Below are 16,811 nucleotides of genomic sequence, written 5' to 3'. Positions count from 1 at the left end.
TCTCATCAAACCCTTAAAAAACACCTGAAGTACTTCCATTCTTAGTAAATAAATTTCCATACACACCTGGTAAGAGAAGATCCTAACGGATTGGTCTAACACAGAGAACAGCCCACTCTAGACTCAGAAAAATCATGGAAGAAGCATCCCAGCACCACAGCAAAGAGGAAGCAGAGGAGAGAGCTGCAGACATTTGGAGGGAAAATGAGAATGAGACGAAAATCAAATAAACCCAAGGCATGAACCCAAGAGCGCAAAGGAGGAGTCAGGAATGAGAGGAGTGACGGAGCGCAGGCGCGGGCTCGCTGCCGGTGACGAGCGCCCCTCGCTTTGCCACGCTGGACGCCCCGGGCCGCGGCTGCAGCTCCCGGCCCCAGCACGGGGCCCAACGTGCAGGCACAGTGCTCTACTTGCACTGCCAAACAGAAGCAGGGACAGATTACCATGTGGACCGCAACCCACCAGGCTCAGCTCCCCACACGGGGAAATCGAGGCGGGAAAGCCCTTCCTCCCCTCCCCACCCCCAGGCAGAAGGCTCCAAGGCCCAGTCCTGGCATGCCCCAAGAGACCTGGGAAACAGACGGGCTGCGCGATGCACAGCGGGGACAAGTGAGGACAGGCCTCGGCCGGGCCTGCGCTCAGGTTCCGCTCCCACGTTCCCACGCTCCGCAGGGCCCCACCAAGCAGAGGCCCAGGCCTGTCTGCCTCCCAACTGCAGCACTCAGCAGCAGCAGCAGGTGTCCAAGCTGGGTGAGCAGGGCCCCAGGGGCTCCGCAGGAGCCCGGTCCCTAACCACGGCTCTCCCCTGCATCCCCTGCCCAGCGCTGGGCCCCAACAACCACTGACCAAACCCTGTCCTTTCAGTCCAAGGTCCACCACCAATTCTCCCTCTCCCACCCTTCATTCCACCAGGCCTCTCTGCCCTAGGTCTTTCTGTACAAACACTCTATTTTCCTAACGCTGCCCTCCATCGCCACTTCCTCGTGGTGAGCACTTGCCCTTACCCACGACGTCCCATGACCTGTGAAGCTCCCCACACCGAGACTCAGAGACTGTGAGCCTGCGCGGGAGCAGGGCCGCACCACCCGCAGCTCCACCCTATAATCTTCCTTGCTGATCAAAGCACAGGCGGCCACCGCCACGGACGCACGGCGACAGCACTCCTGGCGGCGCCCTGCCCTAAGTGACCACTTCTGGCCCCACAACTCTAATTCAGTAGAGGGACTGGGAAGGAAGGAAGGAAAATTCCCGGGCTCTGCTCGGGGTCGGGAGCTGCATCCCCCTCACTGTGGCGGCCTGGCCCTCGCTGGAGCAGACTACGGCCCAGCAGGCAGAGAGGAGCCGGGTAGGCAGAGCAGGGTAGGCAGAGGAGCGGTGGTCAGAAGAGCCCCGGGGCAGGCCGCGAGCAAGGCTGAGAGCAGCAGCACTAGAGCAGCAGCAGGAAGGCTGGTATCACCAGCCCCATCTAACCTGGGGCTGCCAGGAAGACGGGAGCTACACAAAGGTGAGGTCGTCAGTTGTTTCAAGAGTTGGTTTCTATCTCCCAATTATATTACTTCACGGTGATGCCTCAGCCTCCAACTATTTGGTGAAGTAGGAGATGAAATTACCTACACCGAGAACCTCAGTGGGTTCCCGGGGAGCAGCCCAGCAGGTTTTCGCCTGCACGGCCGGCACTGTTTTCCAGCGCGTCCCACCTGCACCTGTGTTTCTGGGGCAAAGGGTGCTGCTCTAGTGTCCACAGGCAGCAGACCACCGTGAACCTGGGCCCGGCCCCAGGCTCCCCACTGTGAGGACCAAGGACAAAGGGGCTGAGAAGAGCTCACAAGCACTGCAGGTACCCTCTCCACAAGGAGAAGGGCCCAAGATTATTACAAGGAGAAAAACCCAGAGGTGAAGAAACTACCCCAGGGACTGCACTTCATAGTAATTCTTTTACCGTACTGGGGATTTAACCCACACCTTCCCTGAGCTACATCTCTGTTTTTTTAAAATTTTACTTTAATTAGTATATGTTCACAGTATGTACTGAGTGCATGGGCAGTTGGCATATAACACATCTTAATTCTTTTTACATTCCTTCTCCCCTCCCTCTCCATTTTTTTTTTTTTTTTTTTTGAGACAGGGTCTTGCTAAGTTGTTAAACTGCCCAGGTTGAGCTCAAACTTGGGACCCTCCTGCCTCAGCTCCCCACAGTGCTGGGATTACAGATATGCACCACTAAGCCTAGCTACAAATTACGAATTTAAACCTAGAGCCACGCTATTCCAAAGCCTATAGACTACCCACTCAGTCGAAATAAAAGGGGAGGAAGATATACCAGGCCAGGCCCTGGGCCCAACAACCTCAGGAAGCTCTCTTCACCATAACAGGACAGGAAGAGGCTCCCACCTTTCTTTAGGCTGCAGAATTATCCATTCCTACATATACATGAGGGAGAAGAGAGAAAAGGAGGGGAAAGGAAACCACAGAGAGGAGAACAAAAGCCCCAGGCTGAATTCAGCCGACAGAGCTAACAGTGCGAAGCAGGTGCCTCCTCTCCAGGGCGCACAGCATGAGAAGAACCTGCGAACCATGGACTGCCTTGGGTAGGTAGGGCAGGAAAGCCCTGTGAGTCCTGCCCAACTCTTTCCAGGCCTGTCACTCGGGTTCTCAAATGGACTTGGTTCGCTCACTAGAAAAGGGCCACCGAGTAACTCCTGAGGTCAGGAGAGGCACAGAAAGCAAGCCTTGTCTTCCTCTAAAGCCAGATTTTCTGGGCATGGCTGCTTTTCCTCTTAACAAGCCAAAGGTGCCGTGTCACGAGATCCCACCCACTGCCACCCTTCCTGCTGTTACTGCTCCCAGCGCACGGTCCCTCATTCAAACAACGACCGGAGACTTCTACCCCTTGTCCAAACTCCTAACCAAAGCAAGTTACACTGAATGAAGCACCTGGAAGAATCAATGGTGAAGTAATGCCAATCAAGCGGCACAGCAAAAAAAACAAAACAAGCAGTGACCAGCCAGGCAGGAAAGTGCACACTTGTGACCCCAGCACTCAGGAGGCTGAGGCAGGAGAACTGCCACCACAGGGCCAGACTGGGCTACACAGCAAGTTCAAGGCCAGCCTGAACTACATAACATAGCAAGACCCTGTCTCAACCCCCCACCAAAACAAAGATACCAACAGCACTGTCCCTAGAATGATGTGCTGTACCATAAACTGGCGGAAATGTAACTTGGAATTATGATTCTAAAAGCCTAAGAATACAGGCTTGGAAGCACGCACTGTAGCTTATGCCCGTAATCCCTGCTATTTGGGTGGCTGAAGCAGGAGGATCGAAAGTGTGAAGCACTGGCAACTGAGCAAAGCCCTAGCTTAAAACTGAAAGCCAGACGTGGTTTGCACACCTATAATCCCCACACTCAGGAGTCTGAGGCAGGAGGATCGCCGTGAGTTTAAGGCTGTCCTGAGCTATACACTGAATTCAAGGCCAGCCTGGAACATACAGACCTGTCTCAAAGAAATAAAATACCGGGCGTGTAACACTACAGAACTGTAGGATACAACATTCAAGCCAGAAAGGGTTTGCCTCCAAAGTCAAAGTCACTTACTCCTGGCCAGTCACAATCCACAGGCACAAAACTGCCTTTTTGTTTCTAAATCAAAAAAGTGAATGAATATATATACATGTATTTTTTTTTTTTTTGAGATAGGGTCTCACTATGTAGCTCAGGCTGGCCTTGATCCTGCCTTGATCCTGCCTCAGCCTCCTGAGTTCTGGGTCTCAGATTAAAGTTTTGTATGTGTGCTTCCACCCTTAGCTCCAAAGGCAGGTATTTTGTCAACAGTCCTTTGAGGCTCCTGGCAGAAAAAGTGCTCGCACCAGAGTCCAAGGATGTAGCACCCTATACCAGCCTGCTGTTCTGCTGCTCCTCCAAAGCACAGGTCAGTTCTAGGGCTCCTCACTGCTCCTCCAAAGCACAGGTCAGTTCTAGGGCTCCTCACTGCTCCTCCCCTCACCTGGGAGGTACTTCCTGCATTAACATCCACCACAGCCCCAGCTCCTTGGGAGGCTGCGGAAGAAGGATCACTTGAGCCCATGTGTTCAGGGCCAGCCTGAGCAACAAGAGGTGACCCACAGAAAACCCCAAGAACACCCTGTTCACCTCAGTGTCCTTGGTCCCGGCGACTGGCAATTGGCACTGGCACTGGCAAGGTAGAAGTAGGAAGATCTGGGAGGGTCACTTGAGTTCAGGAGTTTGAGCCCAGCCCAAGGTAAGTTAGGAAGACTCCAGCTCTTTAAAAAACAAAAACAGGCCGGGGATATAGCTCAGTGGCACAAACACCTGCCTGGCAAGTACAAGGTCCTGAGTTCCATTCCCTGCACCAAAAAAATAAAAAATAAATTAAAAAAAAAAAAACAAAAAAAAAAACAAGAAAAACTCCCTGTCAATCGGAGGTTGAGGCTGGGAGTGGCAGCGCACACCTGTAATCCAAGCACTTGGGAGGCTGAGGCAGGAGAGACACCAGGAGTTTGAGGCCAGCCTGGGGTACACAGTGAGTTCAAGGCCAGCCTGAGCTACATATCAAGACCCTGTCTCAAAAAGCAAAGAAAGTACATACCTATAATCCCACCTATTTAGGAGGCTGAGGCAGGAGGATCACAATCCATTTAAGCAGGGAGGTAGGGATGCAGCTCAGTGACAGAACACCTGCCCAGCATGCTCGAGGTCCTGGGTTCCATCCCAAACACTCTAAGGGGCAGGGGTTTGGAGCCCCGAGGTGCACACTACGGTCCCAGCAATCAGGAGGCTGAGGTAAAAGGATCACCTGAGCACAGGGGTCCAAGACCAGCCTGGGCAACAGAGACCCGTCTCAAAGAAAACACACTGTAACGTAACAGACCACGTGTGCTCTTGCTCTTGTGCCCCCCTCCAGTAGTGTGGGACCCCACACCATCGCACACTAAAACAGCTAAACGTGGGACTGGCTCAGCAAGGGATAGTGAAGCTCCCAGCCAGCGAGGGGCCCAAGCTGAAAGAAACAAAACCTGCTTCTCCTGGGCGCTGTGTGCCGCCCAGGACTGGTCTGACGGGCCCTGCAGTCTCCAGGCGCCGCCCCCTCCCTCCCCTGCCCACGGGCCTCTCCCGCCCTGCACCGGGAAGGCCACGCTCAGTCTCCTCCTTATCCCGTGGTCTGAGACACACAGTCACTCACCTGGGTCCCAGGGCAGCCCTGCCAAAGGTGCCCGGCCCGGCCTTATAAGGAGAAGCCGGACCCAGGGAGAAGCAATCAGGAAGCAAAGATAGGAGGGAGGGCAAACGAGGGAGGTGTCCCAGCCAGGGAAGGGGAGAGGCCAGGGCCTTTCTCCTCCCACAAGGGCAGGCCGGGAGAGGAGGCCAGGTACACAACCTGGAAGAGGGAAAGCGCCAACAGCAATGGGAAGGTGTGCAGTGGCTAAGTCTCCGGTCATAAAAGAAAAATCCTACGATAACTGGGGCCTCTCGGATTCTACCCCCACTTGGCCAGAAAGAAAATGTTCATGGAAAGGCTTAACCTTAGGGTTTGCTAAGGGTCACACAACTGTTTGAGCTCGCATTCCTTTCTTTAAAGGGGCAGCTTCTCACCAAAGCCCCTCACGTCCTAAGACGGCATCCCAGCTCTTTGCCCAGCCTTCTTTACTGAGTCAAGCAACGTTGTCCCTGCCCTTCCGCAGGGTTAGAACACCCCCTGTATGGACAAGCGCCTGGGAGAACGGTGTGGACGTGGTGGCACACGCGGTGACCCCAGTGCCCTGCAAGGACGAGACAGGAGGACTGCAAATGGGAGCCGAGCCTAGGCAATTTAGCAACTCAGCGATAACCGAATTCTACAGTGCTGGGCACAGTAGTACATAGCAGCCATCCCAACACTGGAGGCCTGAGGCAGGAGGAAAGCAAGTGTGAGCCCAGCCTGACTAATTCAGTGAGACCATGCCGCAGAACAAAAAACATCAAGAGGGCTGAGGGCCCGGGATACAGCTCAGTGGCACAGTGCCTGCCTGGCAAGCGCAAAGTCCTGAGTTTGAGTCCCAGTACCAAAAAAAAAAAAAACAGGGATGAGCTCTGTAGCCCATTGCAAAGGCCCTAGGTTCAATCCACAGTGGGGGGGGGGGGGATTTTTTTTAATTCAATCAAGGGATGTGTCTGTTTTTTTGTTGTTGTCTTTTTGAGACAGGGTCTCGCTATGCAGTTCAGGCTGGCCTTGAACTCACTTTGCAGCCCAGGCCAGTCTCGAACTCGCATTGATCCACCTGCCTCAGCCGCCTGAGTGCTGGGATTACAGCACTGAGTGCTGGGATTATGCGCCACCACGCCCGGCGAAGTGTCTGTTTTCTTGAGACAGGGTTTTGTTATAGAGTATAGACTCACCATGTAGCCTAGGCTGGCTTGGAACTCAGAGCAATCCTCAGGCTTTCAACACCCCACCAGGCTGTTCGGGAAGTAATAAAGTCTAGGTAAAGAGAAAATGCCTTTTTTTTAAGTATTGGGGACTGAACCCGGGCCGGGGTCTTCGCACTGAGCTACATCCCCAGACATTTTTAATTTTTTTTTTACATTTTGACAAGATCCTGCGGGAACTGTTCAGGCCGACCTTGATCCCTCAGCCTCACGCTCTCAGAGTGCTCAGACTGCGGGTGCCTGGCACCACACCCTGCAGGAAATACAGTATTTCTCTCTAGTGAAGGAGAAAAGCCAACTCTAAAGGGGAAGTAAAATTGGTTATTACTGACCTCCCCTGGAAGTTTTCACACATAACCCTCCCTACTCCACTCTCAGAGGTAATGTGTCCTCCCACCAGTAGTTGCCAGGCTGGGCTCAAGTGACCCTCCTGCCTCAGCCTGTAAAGTAGGGACCACAAGCAGGCACACCACTCCCAGCTAATGTCCCTTTTTATGGATGAGGAAACTACACATCAGAAGTAATTAGTATCTTGCTCAAGGCCATGGGCTAGTAAGTGGTAGAAACACAGCCACTCTATTTTGATTTATTTTTTGGTATCTTGAGACTAGATCTCACTGCCTAATCTAGGCCAGTCTTGAACTCACTGGGTAGCCCAGGCTGCCCTCACTCTGGACCCTCCTGCCTCAGCCTCCCAAAGGCTGGATCACAGGCGTGTACTACCATGCCCAGTTTGAAACACAGACACTCTACTCCACTCCATCCCCGGATAGTCTCCCTGGTACAGCAGGAGGAGTACGAATTTCTGTGCTTCCAAGGATTGAAGTCATTCTAAGTCTAATAAAGAAATAAACAAAAGAAAGCTTTTTGTCTACAGAGAGGAAGGGCAACAAGATAAAATGGGGTGGAACCAGCTGGATCATAGGATCTTACCTTCACTGTATTTATTTATGGGGTTTTTGTTTCTTTTGAAACAGGGTCTGCTATGTCTTGTTCAGGCCAGCCCTGAACTCACTCTGTGTCCCAGGCTGACTTCAAACTAGCAGTGATCCTCCTGCCTCAGCCTCCCTAGTGCTGGGATTACAGGTGTCAACACCAGAGGAGGCTCCTTAACTTCACCTTGAAGAGCAAGACCTTACTCAACCCTAGGGAAGAGAAGCTTGCATTGCACTTAGATTTCTTCGTTTATGAAGAACAAATACTCAAGAGGAAAGGTACTAGGGACAAAATAGGTCCTACTTTGTACCAATTACCAATCACCCACCTTCCACTGGCAAGCCTGCTCTAGAATTCTGGCTACATGCCCCATTCTTGGATCACCTCCATCTCAAGGAAGAAAATACAATCACAAATGTTCCTACTCTCATTCTTAATGTCACATCTCACTAAACCAAGAGCAAAGGCCAAGCTGGTGTGGGAAAGAGAAGGAAGCAGGCCTCGGGAGTCAAACAGAGCCGAGGGATTGTTCTGCAATCTCCCGGTATGTCAGCAATCTGCCTCCAGGGCAGCTGCCCTCCTGGGCAATCAAAGGCGGGTTTGTGTGTGCTCAGGGCAGGCCAGCTGGGCTACACGCCGAGGACTCAGCCACCCCCTGCCCAAGTGTGAGAAGATGCCCACTTCACTGCCGGAATACAGGGAGGAAAAACAGAACAAGAAGCAAAGAGAGAAGCAGGGGACAAAGGACGCTACAGGTGCTACTCAGTCTAGACACGGGGAAATTCCAGGAAATTACTAACCATTCCCTAGCTCTGTGCAAACCAAAAGAACAGGTAGGCGTCTCCCGTTCTGTCGCAGCGAAAGGCCACACCAAAGGGTAAGCCCTAAGATGCAGCGCCATTACTTGTCTCGGGCTCCCGAGGAGTACAAAGAGGGCACAGACCTCATTTAGCATCTCTCTCCTAGGAAGCCCTCTTAATTAAATCCTAGCCATCCATAAAAACAGTAACACACACAAAACTCAGTAAGCTCCTTGACGCCGAGATCAAGGCTATTTACATGACTCAAGTGCGAGGACTAAGGGGCTGCACCCGGACTCACACCCTCGGTCCTGGGCAGCGCGATGCTGAGGCCCATCACATCCACAGAACTCTTCCCAGCGGAGGCCTGGGCAGAGCTGCTCTCCAGGGACAGAGGCTTCACAGGAGAGCCACAGACAGCGCCCCTCTTGCTCCCCCACTCCCAGCTTTCTCACTTCCTGTCACAGTAGCACCCGACCACAGTCTCCCAGAAACAAACAAACACAAAGTGCTGGATTCTGGGCTGCAAGCCAGCCGCATTCCAGGGCATCCTGTCTACCAATCACCAGCCGCGCTCCCGCTTTGCCCTGCTCCGCTCCTTATCATGTTCGGGAAAACAACCCTCCTCCCAGCCCCAAGCCAAGGCTGCACAGGACAAAGCTCAGGCTGCTAAGAATCAGCAGATCGTGGAGCACTGAGTGGGTGGGTTCCTAAGAGTTTCCAGGGGTAAGGGATTTCAGAGTTCTTACTTACCAAGTTTCTTCACTGTGGAGACAGTAACACTTGGGTTTTTTTGATTTTTTTTTTTTTTTTTTGTCTTTTTGAGAAAGGGTCTCACTATACAGTTCAGACTGGCCTTGAGCTCACTTTGTAGCCCAGGCTGGTCTCAACTCACAACAATCCTCCTGCCTCAACCTCCTGAGTGCTGGGATTACAGGCATGTGCCACCATGCCGGCCCGACACGGAGGACATTAAAACTACCCTGTCATATTCAGTTCAGCAACATGTGACATGCCCCCAAGGAAGTGTCTTCTCAGCGATCTGATCACCTACCTGCATTCAGTCGTGTACCAGTCCCACCGGAACTACCCTGGGACATACCCTCTGGCACCGTCTACCACCCAGTTCTGCACTCAGAGCCTTTCAAACTTCCTGCGAGCACAGAGCTGATTCCTGAGCAGGCCCCACCGAGAACAAACAAAGGCAGCAGACTCCACCCTGGCGAGTGGCAGTTGATCAAGTGCTGGGGCAAAGTTCCTACTTCTTTAGAGAAGGAGAGGGCCACTAGGAGTTGCACTGTGGCCGGCGGCCAAGAGGTCACAACAGCAACCTCGGCCTTTCCGGTTGGGCCGGGGAACTGCAACCCAGTGAGAAAAGAAAACCTCCCTTCCTAATAAGGGGCCTCTGCTGGATCCAAGAGTGGGATAAATGATACATTTTTCTATTATCTTGAACAGTCCACTGGAAGTCAGCCCTAAACCCAAAGAGCTGGACTCCCTGTGTATAAACAGTACTATCAGCAGAAATCTCCAACAGGGGCATTCCAGGCAACTAACTAGTATACTCTCTTCCCTCCTCTTCTTTTCTTTTCCTTCTCCCAGGTCCTCCCACACCCCATTCTTGGACCTGGTAAAAGCACCGTGGACCAAACCCTAATCTCCGCAGTCCGTGATGCAACGGGAGCTGAATCCAAACCAGCACAATTCAGAAGGATTAGTCCTCACCTGGACCTGGTACAACCAGGTGGAGGGGTAGGGCAGGAATATACACAATAGTCAGCCATTCCAGGCTTGGAGAGAGAAGAATAGCGAGCAATACAGTACATTGAGAACACAACTTCAGCAGCAGGGATTGGCCACTGTAAAGTCTGTCGCTGAAGCACACACAAGCCAAAGTTTAAGGTCTCCCACCCAGGACCAAAGCAGGCTGACTTCCTTCTCCTCTCGGGAATGCCGAAGCTGGGCCTGGTGGTGCACACCTGTAATCCCAGCACTCAGGAGGTTGAGGCGGGAGGACCACATAGAGTTTGAGGCCAGTCTGTACTACACAGCGAGATCTTGTCTCAAATAAACCAAAAAAAAAGAAGAAAAAGCTAGCATTCTTACCCAATGCGCCCCTACTCATAGCACAGATCGAATCAATCAAACCCAAGCTCCAGAGATGGGCACACAAAAACTCACAAGTAGCAGCTTCTAAGGGAGCAGAGTTTTCTGAGATACTTTCAAAAAGAAAAAGCTGCAAAAGACACACCCTAGACGGAGCCCTCCACACACCCACATCAACGCTGCCGTGGCTTGCAAAGGATGCTTGGCAGGTTCTGTGCAGGTGAGAGAGACAGAACGCCGACTCAGAAATACAGCCAACTGCCGTGCGAGGGCGAAGGGGGCTGAAGAGCATGCCACCTACCACTACCCAGCCACGACAGAGGACAGCTGTGTGCAGGCACTCACGGAAAAGCCAACCAGCGGGGGACAAACGGGCAAGAAGTCCTGGAGGGCACTGGATGCGCCACCACGGCAAAGACGAAATGCTTGCTGCCCAGCTTCCTCACCACCCTCTCCAAAGAAGGCCCGAGCTGGCAGGGCTGGAGGAAGGGGAGGCAGGGAGAAGAATGTGACCGGGAGCAGTCAGCTACATTCCAGCTAACCAACATCCCACAGAGTCCTGAGGATGCCTAAGAGTCCAAGCCCGCCACACTCGCAGTTCCTGGGACTCTGCCGTGTGGTTCCAATTCTTCCACCACCCCTCACCCTCCACCCTCTGAAAAGAAGGGTAGTTGAGATGGGCTGATGAAGGCACCAGCTGTTTCCACCGCGCCGCCCTGCCCACCCCTCCCCCTCCGGGCCGCAGCTCACACTCACATCAAACACTGACCTCGGCTGCTGGTCAGGAGGAAGAGCCTGACTGAAATGGCAGGAAGGGCGCCAACTGGCCTCGCCTGGAAGGGATGCTCTCGTGCTCAACTTGAAAGTAAGAAACTTTTGTTTCTGCCCAACTATGCTCTTCCTCTGTATCAAATGGGTTTCAATTCCTTCCCTACAACTCCTTGGCTTATTTTTAACTATCAGAGAATACGGGGGAGGAGTGTATAAAATGAATGTAAAATAACGCCTGGGAGATTAGGTTTCCTGGACTGCCAAAGCCAAGCTAGTGCAGGACTCCCAGGTAAAAGGGAGGGGACAAGGGCGCCCGCAGCAGCAGGGCAGCCACACCTCAGCAGTGGTGACGCAACTTCCTAAAGCACAGCTAACTGACTAAGAGCAGCAAGGCCAGTTATCCCCCACCCAAGTTCCAAGTTGGCCAGAGTTGGGCAAGAAGGAAGCAAAGGAAGCCAGTACTTCCTTTTCAGACAGGAAGTAAATTGGCCTTTCCTGTCCAGTTTTAAACAATTTGTCCAGCTGAATTTCAATGCTAACTTCCTCTCCTGAATTTGCTCCACAATTTCAAAATGGAGACAAGTTTCCCTTCCTCCACATCATGCTGTGTTGGCATAGCCTCCACATCAATGGTAACATTTGGAATTCAAGATCACGCTAACCACCTCTCACCACATGGACTACGGAACCACTACGCTTCTGTGCTTCCCATGCTACTGAAATAGCCACCGCCTGAGAAACAACTCGTAGCTTAACTCAAATGTTCAGGTTTTGTGGTCCTCAAAGGTGACCCCTCAGAATCACTTGGGAAGGGGGCTGGGGATTTAGCTCAGCGGCACAGCGCCTGCCTGGCAAGTACAAGGTCGTGAGTTCGATTCCCGGTACCAGAAAAAAAACAACAACGAAAAGAAGAATCACTTGGGAAGCTTTTTGAAAAAAACAAAATGTACAGTCCCCTCACCTCAACTGGGGAGAGGACGGCTAGAGATTCATGTGTTCAGCTTCTTTTTTGATTGTTTGCTTGTTACCTAGGACTACCACATGGAGCCACATCCCCTGCCCTTTTGTTTGTTGGGTTGTTTATTTTGAGACAAGATCTTGCTAAATCCAAGCTGGACTCCAGGTTCTCATCCTCCTGCCTCTGCCTTCCAGAATGCTAGGATTACAAACATGTACCACCACATCAGGTTTGGAAATTCATGTTTTTAAAAAGTCCCATAGTGGCCAGGGATTAGCGTTAGGAGCCTACTACAGAAGAAACCCTGTCTCAAAAACCAAACGAAACAGAAGAATTCCTTCAAGGAACAAAGAGCTGTGCCATGTTTTCAAAGACTGGTTCCATATTCTATCCCAAAAGAAGTCCAAAGCCTTAAATCTAGCAGCCAAGACTCAGGTATTTCTAGTTCATTTGACAGTATATAAGAGAAATAACCAGAAATCCAGATTCCAGGGTTACCTGACATTTACCCACGCAAGTCACTTTAAGAAGCATGGAACCAAACTGTCTTTCAAAGAACAAGGGGGAAGGTGAGGGGCTGGTGGAAGAGCTCAGGAGTAGAGCTAGCACAAATCTGGCTCTGAGTTCCACATGACAAAAGAACAACAAAAAGCCAAGGAGAAAGTATTTCCATAAGGAAGCACATGTCACTGAAGACAGCACAAAAGGGCAACGAAAGACAGACACTCATGGCTGGACGTGGGGGCACACGCCTGTAATGCCTGCACTGGAGAGGAGACTCACGGTTCCAGACCAGCCTGGGCTACACAGTGACTTCAAGGCCAGCTTAAGCTACGTATCGAGACCCTGTCTCAAAAGACCAAAAACAAATTTTAAAATTTTCTTAAAAAGACATACTACTGTTGGGCATGGTGGCACACACATGTAATCCCAGCACTCGGGAGGCTGAGGCAGGATTGTTGCAAGTTTGAGACCATCCTGGGCCACAAAGTGAGCTCAAGGCCAGCTGAACTGCATCACAAGACCCTGTCTCAAAAAGACAAAAATAAAAACAAAAAAAATACACACTATCATGATAATCACAAACACCTCAGCCTTATTTATACCTCCTTAAGTAATATATATCAACCAGTTATTTAAACGAACTTCAAAGTCTTGGGGAATGAATATTTCCCAAGACAATAGTTACCTGACCAAAGAAGGGAAGTGAAGGGGACAAAATGCCTCTGGATTAAGGTCATATTCCAAAGATATTAAGTAACAGGATGTGAACTATCTAAGTACAATTAAAGGGAAGAAAGGAGGATAACCCGGTCAAGAACTAGGGCTAAAAACTCTCTCAACAGAGAAACAGACACACAGAGAGATTCTTTCACTAGGTGACAGACTAGCTGAACCAGAAATCTTGAGAGGAAAGTAAGAGTAGTGATTCATGACACAGGTCCTCTGCTCATCAAGCATCTTTTGACTTCCTTATATGGGGCTGCCACAGAATATCAAATCACTGATCAGCTGCTGATTCTTCCTCAGCTCCATCAAAATCAGTGGTCACTCTGATAACCCCTAATGAGCTACACACCTGCTCACAGCAAGGGGAAATAAAGACTTGCTTATCAGGAATGATCACTGACCATGATGTCAGGACAGAAATATGAACATGGTAACCTGTCAACTGCTCCTTCATCGCCATTGTGGAAAGGACGAGAGGAGGAGGGAAGGAGAAAGAGAGAATAAAAGAGAAGAGTAAGAAACAATGAAGTGGGGCCAGGACGTAGCTCAGCGACACAGCACCTGCCTGGCAAGCATAAGGTCCCGAGTTCAATTCCCGGTACAAAAAAAAAAAAAAAGAAGAAAATCAGTCCCTGAAGCCTTCAAATCCCAATGATCACAGAGCTTGAAAGAAGCAAGAACTTTTGGTTGAGCACAAGCAGCAGCAGAAGACAAGGGGGGCAAGTGTGACATTTAGTCAGACCAACAGCTCTGTCCTCAAAGGGAAACTGTACCAGGTCCCACTGTCCGTCCCTCCTCCTGTTTGAAGAAAATTATGGAGAGCTAAGAAAAAGAAATTTGTTCTCCGCTCCCAATCACATAAACTCACTCCTAGCTGCTCTAATATCACCATCCTCCAAGACAAGGTCATCAGCCTGCCCAAAATCTGAGACTCCGCAAATTCCGAGGCTGGACAGGTGCTGCCTCCCCAAAGAGGACCCCACACAAGCGGTAAGCACTGTTACTGCTGGGCCCGAAGCCAAGAGACATTTTCTCAGCGCTGACTGGTACTGAGCCAGGTCCTGCACCGTTCCCTTCTCCCCTGCACACCGTGGGCCCGCTGCGGGCTGGTCGCTACCCTCTCCCCATCTCTTGCTCGCGGGCAACGAGGCGCCTCAAGGGTCTCTGCACTTCCCACCCCTCAAATCCGCAAGGCTGTGCCTCTCCGGCACACTGCACACTGGGGCTCCCCAGCCCACTCCACTCAGCACCCGACAGCAGCCGCACCCCCGACCCTTCAGGTACCTACCTGCTTAGCACCACTCGCCTCTAACCACAGTAACAGATTCCGTGAAGACAAGCGCTGCTTAGGTCTCTCTGGCTTAGGGTTGTATGCAGTTTACCGTACATAGCAGGCTTTCAAACTGCTTTGGAATGAATGATGTCTTACTTCAAATAAATACAGAGTTAAATCCCAGAAAATAAATCATTTTCATTTCTATGCATTTTTGGTTTGGGTTTTTTTTGTTTTGGTTTGGTTTGATTTTGGGTATTGGGAATTGAACTCAGAACCGTGTGCTTGCCAGGCAGGCGCTGTGCCACGGAGCTACATCCCCAGCCCTCTATGCAATTTTCCTACTGTGACCTCAAGTCTACGCACCAGCAGCTCCAGCAGCCTCACCCCCATGTGGCTGACAGCCAGGGGACACACTCAAGTGGCAACTGTGCCCCAGTTCACAAAGCCGTCACCGGAGAGCAGCACAGCACAGAGGTTACAGAGCTGCCCCCACTTCAACAAAGAAGCAGGAAGAAATCAGATCGGCACCAATTTCTCTTTTAAAATACAGTCCTCTATTTTCAGGGTACTGAATATACAGCAGCTACTTTATTTCAATGAGATTTACTTCACTTCCAATGAAATGGGAACTGCAGGTGCTTTTATAAAACGAATGAAAAGTTGACCTAGTTTCTGTAACAGTGTCTTATGTCCTCAACCATCAGAACAGATTTTGGTTTCTTAAAATATACGCGCCCTGCCGGGCGTGGTGGCACACACCTGTAATCCCAGCGCTTGTGAGGCTGAGGCAGGAGGATCACTGCGAGTTCAAGACCAGCCTGGACTACAAAGTAAGCTCCAGGCCAGTCTGAACTGCATAGTGAGACCCTGTCTCAAAAAGACAAAATATATATATACATGTAAGCACCCTAAAAACAGCAATCTTTACTCCACAAGGAAAGCTCCCAATGCAGCACTCCACTCCAACGCTGAACATGGAAAGCACATACACAGCTCAACATTTATCCTGGGAAAGTAAGTTTCCTTTCCTCTATAGTCACATGAACTAAAATGAGCGATTAATTAGGAAATAAAGACAAGCTCTGCAAATGAAAGCCAAAAACTAATCTGAATACTAGAAGAGATCAATCTTCTTGTATTACAATTATAACCCAAACATAGGTCCAGCTGAAACCAGAAGCAATATCCTAACACTCCTAATTTTAGCACGAATGTATTTTATTCTAGAGCAAGAATCAGATCTCCAATACCAACCATTACTGAGGAAGAGTGATACTCATAAAAAGCACCAACCAAAGGGGGGAAAACAGTAGAGCAGGAAAAGGGAAGCAAAGAGAGATAAGACAGAGACACCACAGAAACCAGAAGGCAAACAAATGGAGAAAAACTACAGAAAAATCCATAGAGGAAAATGTGGGATAAAAAAATGTAGGAAGCTGTCAGGGCGGTGGTGCACACTTGTAATTCTAGCTACTTGGAAGGCTGAGGCAGGAGGATGACCAATTCAAAGCCAGCCTGGGCAGTTTATGGATACCTTCTCCAAACAAAAAAGGACTGGAGATGTAGCTCGGGGGTACAGCAGGTGCTAGCAGGAGGCCCTGGATTCAATCCTCACTTCTACTGAAAAAAAGCTAGGTGACGGAGTTCTGAGAGGAGGCTACAGAGAGCCCACAGAAATTATTTTAAATACTACTCAGAATACTCATTTCATGGGTTACTTAGGATAAAGAAAAGGAACAGGAAAGAAGGAAAATTCCAGGCTGAAAGAAAGCTGAAAGTTTCAGGCAGGGCTGCCTCTCTCACACACATCCCACAGGCCACAGCTTGGCTTTTCCACACGCAAGAGCAGATTCTTTTCTTAGACGCACAGGAAGCATTCACGAAACTCAAACCTCTACATGGCACAGTTCTGCAAATGTACAAATGTTTCCTGAACACAAAAAAGGGAACTTCTTTCAAAAAAAGAGATAGTAAAAGCCTCCCTTCATTTCTGTGTGATTGTTTCCTGTATAACTACTCATAAATGTTATCCTACAAACTCACTGGCACCCATGAGACTTTGAGGTAAAGAATCTAGTTCTAAATCAAGAATAATAAAAGCCCAAAACAGCTTTTTAAATCCATTCTATGCCAAAATAAAAAATAAATAAATAAATAAAAATCATCCCTTGGATGCTAGAATTGTTTCCTATACTAAAGATACAAAATGGTAGATCAACTTGTACTGCCAATTTTTTTTCCCCTAAACTATCTTAAATCTCATGAAATTGGGCCGGGGATATAGCTCAGCAGCACAAGCGCCTGCCTG

The 16,811-nt window shown here is 50.2% G+C and overlaps 1 protein-coding gene across 9 annotated transcripts in view; it reads right to left on the bottom strand.

The window, feature by feature from the left end:
- Ctnnd1 (catenin (cadherin-associated protein), delta 1) overlaps positions 1 to 16,811 on the bottom strand; it is a 47,114-nt gene that overhangs the window by 22,915 nt on the left and 7,388 nt on the right. The window contains exon 1 of one of the 9 annotated variants that reach the window (XM_013506445.1): positions 9,217 to 9,536. The exons of 6 other annotated variants lie outside the window; for them this stretch is intronic. The gene's annotated coding sequence lies outside the window, so the exon portion shown is untranslated. Of the gene's footprint in view, positions 1 to 4,152; positions 4,300 to 8,463; positions 8,712 to 9,216; positions 9,537 to 16,811 lie in introns of those variants that run through there. 2 more of the 9 variants (XM_013506446.1, XM_013506444.1) reach the window with 2 other exon arrangements.

The sequence above is a fragment of the Chinchilla lanigera genome, unplaced genomic scaffold (assembly GCF_000276665.1).
Source record: "Chinchilla lanigera isolate Chin_1 unplaced genomic scaffold, ChiLan1.0 scaffold00110, whole genome shotgun sequence".
NCBI classification, from domain to species: domain Eukaryota; kingdom Metazoa; phylum Chordata; class Mammalia; order Rodentia; family Chinchillidae; genus Chinchilla; species Chinchilla lanigera.
The sequence above is the reverse complement of the archived record's forward strand: the minus strand, read 5'-3'. Positions and strand labels throughout refer to the sequence as shown.